Source organism: Betta splendens, chromosome 4, assembly GCF_900634795.4.
Source record: "Betta splendens chromosome 4, fBetSpl5.4, whole genome shotgun sequence".
Taxonomy (NCBI): domain Eukaryota; kingdom Metazoa; phylum Chordata; class Actinopteri; order Anabantiformes; family Osphronemidae; genus Betta; species Betta splendens.
Genome location: NC_040884.2, coordinates 26,432,785 through 26,441,010, shown reverse-complemented (window position 1 = coordinate 26,441,010; position 8,226 = coordinate 26,432,785). Strand labels below are relative to the sequence as shown.

At 42.4% G+C, this 8,226-nt stretch overlaps 1 pseudogene; it reads right to left on the bottom strand.

The window, feature by feature from the left end:
• Window positions 1–382: 382 nt before the first annotated feature.
• On the bottom strand, window positions 383–7,332 carry LOC114854731 (cytochrome P450 2J4-like; annotated as a pseudogene).
• Between the last annotated feature and the right edge of the window lie 894 nt (window positions 7,333–8,226).

Below are 8,226 nucleotides of genomic sequence, written 5' to 3'. Positions count from 1 at the left end.
GGCGCTATGGTTTGGGACAGCGAGTGCCTCCGAGGACACTGCCACAGCTCTGGCTATATTTAAGCTGTTAGAGCCTTTTTGTAACATACTTCTCATCAAATTACACTTGAAAATTGTACTGTATTTTGTTCTATATAGTGTTAACAAATGTGGGGTTTAGAAATGTTTTAAAAGAAGGTTTAAACATTATCCATCACCATTTGTTTCTTTGTAGACCGTAAAGTCTCATTTAGATTTTGTATTATCCACAAGCCTGTGGAAAACATGTTTTGAGACTGACTGGTAATAAAACCATGAAATCAAGTTGTTTGCCAGATACTGAGTGATTAAGATGGTCAAACTGGGTGAAATGTTGATAGCGGCTAATCAGATGTACTTTGAACCCATAAAACACCTTTATTCAAATCACATCTATGACAAATCACACAACAACAGAAAATACTTCCACTATACATAACTTTTAACTTATTATTGTTTTTAGACTATGTGCAAGTTATCTGAAGTGTGGAGTACAGAGACAGAACATGCTACTTCACTGCAGGTCACATTAGGTCAGTTCATCGTGTTACAGCACAGAGGTGGTAAGGTTTTGGGTAGCGAGTCGCTCCCAGCTTGAACTCCAGACTGGGCTGCTCTCCAGGAGCTGGTGAGAAGGAAAACCTCTGAAGGAGGGAGGTGAAGAAGAGGAACAGCTCCATCCTGGCTAGTTGTTCCCCGAGACACACACGTTTACCTGAGGACACACAAGACAACATGAGCTGATTGACACAAAAGGAGAAAGAGAATAAGCTTCTGTCAAACACAGGCAAAACATAAGAAATAAGAATAAGAAAACCTTTAATAGTCCCGCAGTGGGGAAATTACCTCTCACAACAGCAGTACAGATGAGCAAGAATACAGGTACAGTACAGAACAGTTTGTGTTGGCACAGTACAAAGCAGTACAGTACAGTTAGAGTGAGTATGAGGTCATTGCAGGGTTATTGCACAGTAAACATAGTTGATATATATATATATAGACAAGAAAAACAACCTAACAACTATATATTTAGAATTTGACAATAGTGAACACAGGCTAGAAATTGTTGATACATTGCTTTGATTTTTATTTTGCTTTTTTTTTAACTTCTATTACAGTAAAAGGCCTGTAGCTGACTATTTAGTATTTGCAGTGACTCACCTGCTGAAAAAGGAAGGAAGGCCTCTCTCTTTCTAAATTTACCATCCTGGTCTACAAAGTGTTGTGGGTTAAAGGAGTGTGGAGTTTCCCATGTTGACTCATCGTGTAGGACAGAGTTTAAGGTTGGCATAATTATGGTGCCCTGAAGAAATGATATTCAAATAATCAGATTATTTAAACCAACAAAACATGTAGAAGGCAAATGTAAAAAAAAAAACAGGAAAAAAAATCCTAAGTACTGTACACAAAGTGATAACTTTTCAGTTGTGTGTCCTGTACCTTTGGGATTGTGTAGTTGTTGAGGGTGGTGTCTCTGTTTGTCATTTGAAACACACCAACGGGGGTGATGTCACCAAATCTCTGGATCTCATGGATGACAGCGTTAGTGTAGGGCATGTTGTCTCTGTCAGACACAGAAGTTTGTCTGAAGGAACCAACCACATCATCTATCTCAGCCTGGACTCGCTCTGTTCACAGTGGAAACAGGAAACAGTGAATCTGTGTATGATGCCAAGATGTTGTCAAGAGTAACATAAGGCAGACAAACACACCTTGTATGTGAGGGTAGTAGATCATGTACAACAGTCCCCAGTGTAAAGTAGTGGTAGTAGTTTCACTTCCAGCTGTGAATAGGTCCAGTGTGCAAATACACTAGTTGTTTAATTCAAAACCTGAATCCTCGTCCTCCTTCTGTGTTACAGAAAATGGTAGAGAAATTAATCAGACCTTCTGACCTATTTTAATATAATGCATGTGCTGATAAACACTCACCTCTCCCATTTCTATGAGGAAGGAGTCGATGTAATCTCTGGGTGAGGAAGGGTCCATGGTTTCTTTGTTCTCTTTGATCTTAATCTTTTCAAAGTCATTTATCTCCTGCGTCAATCCAGATATCCTCTTGTGATGTCCAGGCAGCCACTTCATCAACCAGGGCAGCACATTGAAGACCTACAGACAGGAAGTGATGTGACATAAACTGTGTATGTGCACACGCTGCACAAGGCAAAACATAACGACTGGAGTGCTGGACTGTCACAAGTACAGTTTCTGATGTGATGCAGTCGTTCATGAATCTCATGTTGTCACATCTTTCTTCCAAATGGACTCACCTGAATCCACACACTTCCCAGTTGATGCATGATGAAGAAGATGATGTCATTGTTGGTCTTCAGTATATTCTGGTACTGCTTGTCGCTGTTCTCGAATCGTTCCCCAAACACCAGGCAGGAAATGATGCTGGACACAGCACTGTTGATGAGTGAGTTAGCACTCAAAGGCTTTCCTGTTATATAAAGAAAAGAGATACTGCATATATCTACAGTCTACACACTGGCATGAAACGTTTGGAAACATCTACAGTACACACTGGTATTCCTAGCGTTGTAGCCTCTAAAAGTCCCCAATCTACATCTGGACAGACGTAACCTGGTAACGCATCTGTCTGGGCTAACCCCCCTTTTCCCCTGTGCAGTGCATGAGCCACAAGCACTCTTACTGTTACCGTAGCCTAGCTAGCTTGACTAGTTAGCTAGGTTAGCGTTTTTTGAATGCCCAAGGCTACCCAACCTTCCCAACCAATTGAGAAACTGGGCGGAATACATGTAGGTGCTATGGCCTGTTAGCTTAGGCATTTAGCCTGGGACTGCCTGGCCATAGCACCAGACAGAACAGACACGAAGCCACGATAAGCCTATGTGCAAGGGGCTGTTACCAAGCACTGTTGGCTGGACTCCCACCACCACCGAGTTGCTATTGCCGGGGAAGAAAAGTCTGGGGGTGGTGGTTGGGGAATAGCACTGGGGGCCCTGGGGCGGAACGGGATGACTACAGACGGCCTGCGACGAAATGGTCACAGCACTAAGGCCAGTGGCCAGACCATCCGGTCCAGTGCTAGCCAGCTTCAGCTTAGGATCAGCACACTCCAGCTGCAGCCCCTTGGGCCTGGGACATCTAGAGCAGCTAAACCAGCCCCTGCAGGAATAGGTGGACATTTGTGGGGTGACCGTCTTTTGAGGTTTGTGGGGACTTTTAACAGTATGACACGCTGCAGCTTGGCATTGTCTCCCCGGCTACAGCAAACCAGATTGTGGAGGATGAATTCAGTGATGGCATTGGAGACGTTCACCAGCATCTTCACAGGGAGAAACTTCTTCAATTGTTTCAAGACGTACATCCTCTGATGAGCCGTCTTAGTGATGGAGGTGATGTGCTGCTCCCAAATGAGGTCCTGGCTGTTGATGGTGCCCAGGAAGCAGAAGGACCCCACGGAGGTTACTGGGATGTCACAAAGGATGACGAGGAGAGGGAGGCTGGGTCTTTCCTGAAGACAACTGTCATCTCCAATGTCTTCAAAGCAATTGTACTGTAAGTTGTTAGTGCTGCATCATGACAGCAGACTGGTTATCTCACTTCTGTAGGCTGACTCATGTCCGTCAGAGATGAGATTAATGAGGGTGGTGCCCCCTGTAAATTTCGGGAGTTTGACAGATTGGTGTCCAGATGTGCAGCTGTACGTCTTGTATACAGGAAGAATAAGAGGGGAGAAAGGACGCAGCCTCGAGGGCATCCGTTGCTGATGGTCCGGGATTTAAAGACAAGCTTCTCTAGCCTCACGTACTGCTGTGTGTGAGTCAGGAATCCGTGATCCCCCTGCAGATGGAGTCAGGCACATTTAACTGGGAGAGTTTGAGTTTCAGTCTAGGCAAGCCTAATATATCTCTGAATTTCGTGAGAATCCGGTGTCCACCATTGCACTCAAAGTGAGCCTCCCATATTCACTGATAGATAGAAAGAAATACAATACAAATGAACTTGTTATCAAACTCCGTAACATGTATCACGTATCACTGCCAAAAGATAGAGCCATCACATTTCAATGATTCCTTCCGTCAGACCCCCGCAACCGAAGGAAATACAGATCCGCTAAACCAGTGACTCAAACGTATTAATAATAACAACAACTGATACTTAATATTGACACAAATTATGACTCAACCAGGTATACAGAGTATACGAGTCAATCAATGCGCTGTAAAACACAGTCTTAAAATGCGCGAATGATCTCTGACCAATTAACCCTAATAGCGAGCGATTAACAAAGTCATCATATCCTGTATAGAAACATAAACATACTTAACAAATGATAATAACTGACTTACAGTTCGATGGACGCACACACTACTTCAACAACAACATTTACGTCGAACTTATTTAACTTGCTGGACTCAGATAAACTGTCCTTCATGCCTTCCGCATATGAAGGTCCTGATTGGCACATACTGTACAGTTCCACTCCTAGAGGGCCAGACGGGGAGAGAATAGTCCAAGTGGCATTGGCTTTTTTAACAGCTCTATTGATCAACATACATACAAACCTATTGTCGATTTGAACTTGTGTGTATAGACTCTTTGTCAATTAAACCTGACAGTGCAAACACAAAGGATATCCTGGTTCTCACTGATCACTTTAACATATTTGCAGTTGCCATGCCCACTCCCAACCAGAAAGACCAGAAGCCTCAGCCCCGATGCTAAAACTGACATTAAATGGGCTGATACAAGACGTAATCCATTTCTGTTTTACATTTTGTCTCCAGTATAATGTTTGCAGCCTTCAGACAGTTTATTCTACACTACGACTTTGTCCAACCTGCCTAATGTGTTTATCAATGTTTTGATGCTCTAGTCTGCAGCATCAACCACCAAGCCGACAGCAAGCATTACTGTACGTAGGTACTCAGCATTAGGTAACCAATTAATTTCAGTTATCAAAGCTGTTTTTAAAGGCATTTCTAATGCCTACACTGAGGCTTTCAGTCATGCCCCTGCAGTAGACCTTACGCCACGTATAATTTTTTAGTTATGCAATAGGAACATGCATTAACTAGAGAGGGGAGGGTGTAACCCAACCATTTTTAGACTGTTCTCTTTTCACACTGGACATTGAACTGTTTGACCATTGTTAGTCCGCATCAGCTTTAGTAAGAAAGTTGGAACTGTCAAAATTGTAGATATCTTAGACCATTTGTGAAAACGCCTTAATTATATGATACGCGGTAGTGGTGGGCGATTCTGCAAGCTTTAGTATCAATCCGATACTAAGTACATACTGGACCAGTATCGCCGATATCGATACCGATACATTTTGATAATTAATGCACTATCAAATATAATCCCAACAGTAAATATAAATATATAAAATAAAATGGTGGTGTAGCCACTGCATTTACCAGCCTTTTTTCAGATTGTCCAGGTTGCTATTGTTTCATTTTTGGCTTTTCCTCCTCATGCTTGTTGTTTGCTGGCCCGAGTCTTAAAGCGAGGGAGGGGTGAGTGGGAAGGGAGAGGTTCTGGTGTTTGTCTGCTTCGCTCTGGCATACAGGCAGGGGGCACACCACTTACACACTGTCAGGAACACACGACTGAGGACCCAAATGCACAGCACACCGGAGTATTGAAGAGTGAAACAGAGTTTATTGCACGACGTAGTCAATCAGTCCAGGTAATACACAGAGAGGCACGGTCTTTAAGCACAGGCAAGGGGCAGACAATATCAGGTCCAGCAGGCAGGCAAAGGTTCGGTACACAGGGAAGCACAACGACGATACAGGTAAGGACTAGACAAACTCACGGGTCGAATGGTCAAGCAAGGGTCGATATCCGAGCGAAGGTACAGGCAGGGGTCAGACAGGATTCAGTGGTCAGGAGTAAGCAGGATCAAAACAAGAGACGATACTGGAACGCTGGATAGAAGTACTATGACTTGACAATCTGGCAGCTAGAGTGTGTGAGAGATGGAGACTAAATACTGGTGTTGATTACTAATTACAGACAGGTGTGGGTAATGGGAACCGGGATACAGGAAACAGCTGAGGTAAAACAGGAAGTCCTTTCAGGATAAAACAGGAAATGACATGAAACGTGACACACACAGACACTTAGAGATGCAGTTGGGTCACCAAAAACGGCAGCAGTGCGGAGGAGTAAATGTAACCCACACGTTCTCTTCCTCTGTCCACTACTGCCCCTGACCAGTGCTCTGCGTTGTGTTAGATGGTGTGAATGGGGGAAGGAGAGGAGCAGGTGGTGATGGTGGGAGAAGGAAGGGAGCGGACACAAGGTTCTGGATGCGGTTCAGACTCGGCCGTCGTTTATTTAGCCTGTGTTGCAGCGCAGCGTAATATCAGCATAACATATAAATAAAACCAAAACATAATAATCTCAATTTAAAGCTTGTACTCTCAGATTAAATTAGCACTTTCAGTGAAGAAGTTAGACCAAAAATAATATTTCAAATCAATAACTTAACAGAAAACGGCTACACATGCCACATCCTCCAAATGTTATAAAAGTACAAAAACACAGACAACTGTCACTCAATTTTAACCAAAACTATGATATTGCACATTAGTTATTAATACCCATAAACAAATAAGCCAGATGGGCGTTATTGGCATTGATATTCATGGATGCTTTGAGCAGCCATGCTCACTGCTTACCTGTGTTGCAGCGCAGCGTAATATGAGCCAATATGGCCACCAGCGCGCAAATGGAAACAAAACTACAGCGTCCTGGGAGGGACAGGCCGAGAAACAAAACTTAAAATCTGCAGTGACATGGTGCAACAGCGGCAACTTTTGGCCGTTCGGGAACACTGCCCTACATAAACATTCAACCAAGGATCGATATTTTTGTCGAGGTATGGATCAATATCAATACTAGTGTTGGTATCGATATTAGGATGGATCTGCCTATCCCTAACACGCGGTATAATACTGGGAACTGCCCAGCTTTCTTGTCCAGGTTCCTCAGCCAACTCCAATTTTTCCTTGGACTCGGACACAAGGCTTTTGCCTCTTTGTGTGTTTTAAACTACAACCCAAATTTTCCCACAGGCGAACCATACAGTAGATCATCTCGGCCTATGCAATTTATGCTAACACATCACACTGCATTGAGACTCTGATGCAGCATATGTGATGCAAATGCTAACAATGTGTAAGAAGTGGCATTCATCTTAAATTCTTTGGAATAAAGACAAAACTGAAACACTCTCATTATGTGAAACACAGAAGATATTGAATATTATCAGAAGTAAATTGTTTTTACAATGAAACCTTCACTTAAATTGTAGCTTGTACAAACTCTACCAAATATCACTTAATAAACAATTAATAAGTAAAAAGCTAGTATTACTTTTGTACCTTGGTGAAGTGCTAGAGCCTCAGGGTCTTCTTACCCAAACCACAGTTCCTGAGAGTATGAAGAGCAAACCTCCTCTGGTGTCTCCATGGAGACCCATTGGACATCACTAGACCTTTTAGGAACAGGAACCGAAAGAAATTGGAATGTGATTTAAAGTAAACCCTACAAAAATGTTAATCTATATATTCACTATAATGTCTGATTACAACTACAAATATGAGTGTTTTCAACATCCATCAATCACACTATACCTTTATTGCCAATTACCTTCTGGAACAATGGAACACTGGGCCGATCAGTGTAGTCTTCTCCATTTTCAACTAGGGCTTCTCTCACTAGTTTGTAGCCTGTAACGAACAAGGTCCTTCCACCAAACAGACGAAGGCTGTAAACGTTTCCATATTTCTCTGCAAACGGAGCAGGAGTATTTTTTTTCAGTACAGAGGTGACACAAATCCTGATCACATCATAAAGCCAACCAAGGTGCAACCAAGTAAGTGAAGGTTTATACTAAGGCCAATATACTGAAGGCTGCTACCTAGTAATACAAACTGTCCTACTGTATGTGCTTCTTACAAAACATAAACTATATTAACAACATTTTTTCTGAATATTTTATGGACCCATTCAACTGATTTACATATTTTGACGTATTCTGACACTTTAGGACGTATTAACCGATGCCTACAGCACTTTAAATGCCAAACTTGAACTAGTCACGTCACTGAACATGTTAAATAGTCTGCTACAATATTGGATGTTAGTTTTTTCCACTATAACCTGCTAAGAATCAACTGGTAAAGCTAATGTCTTTCAACACACACAAACCATCATAGTGTAGAT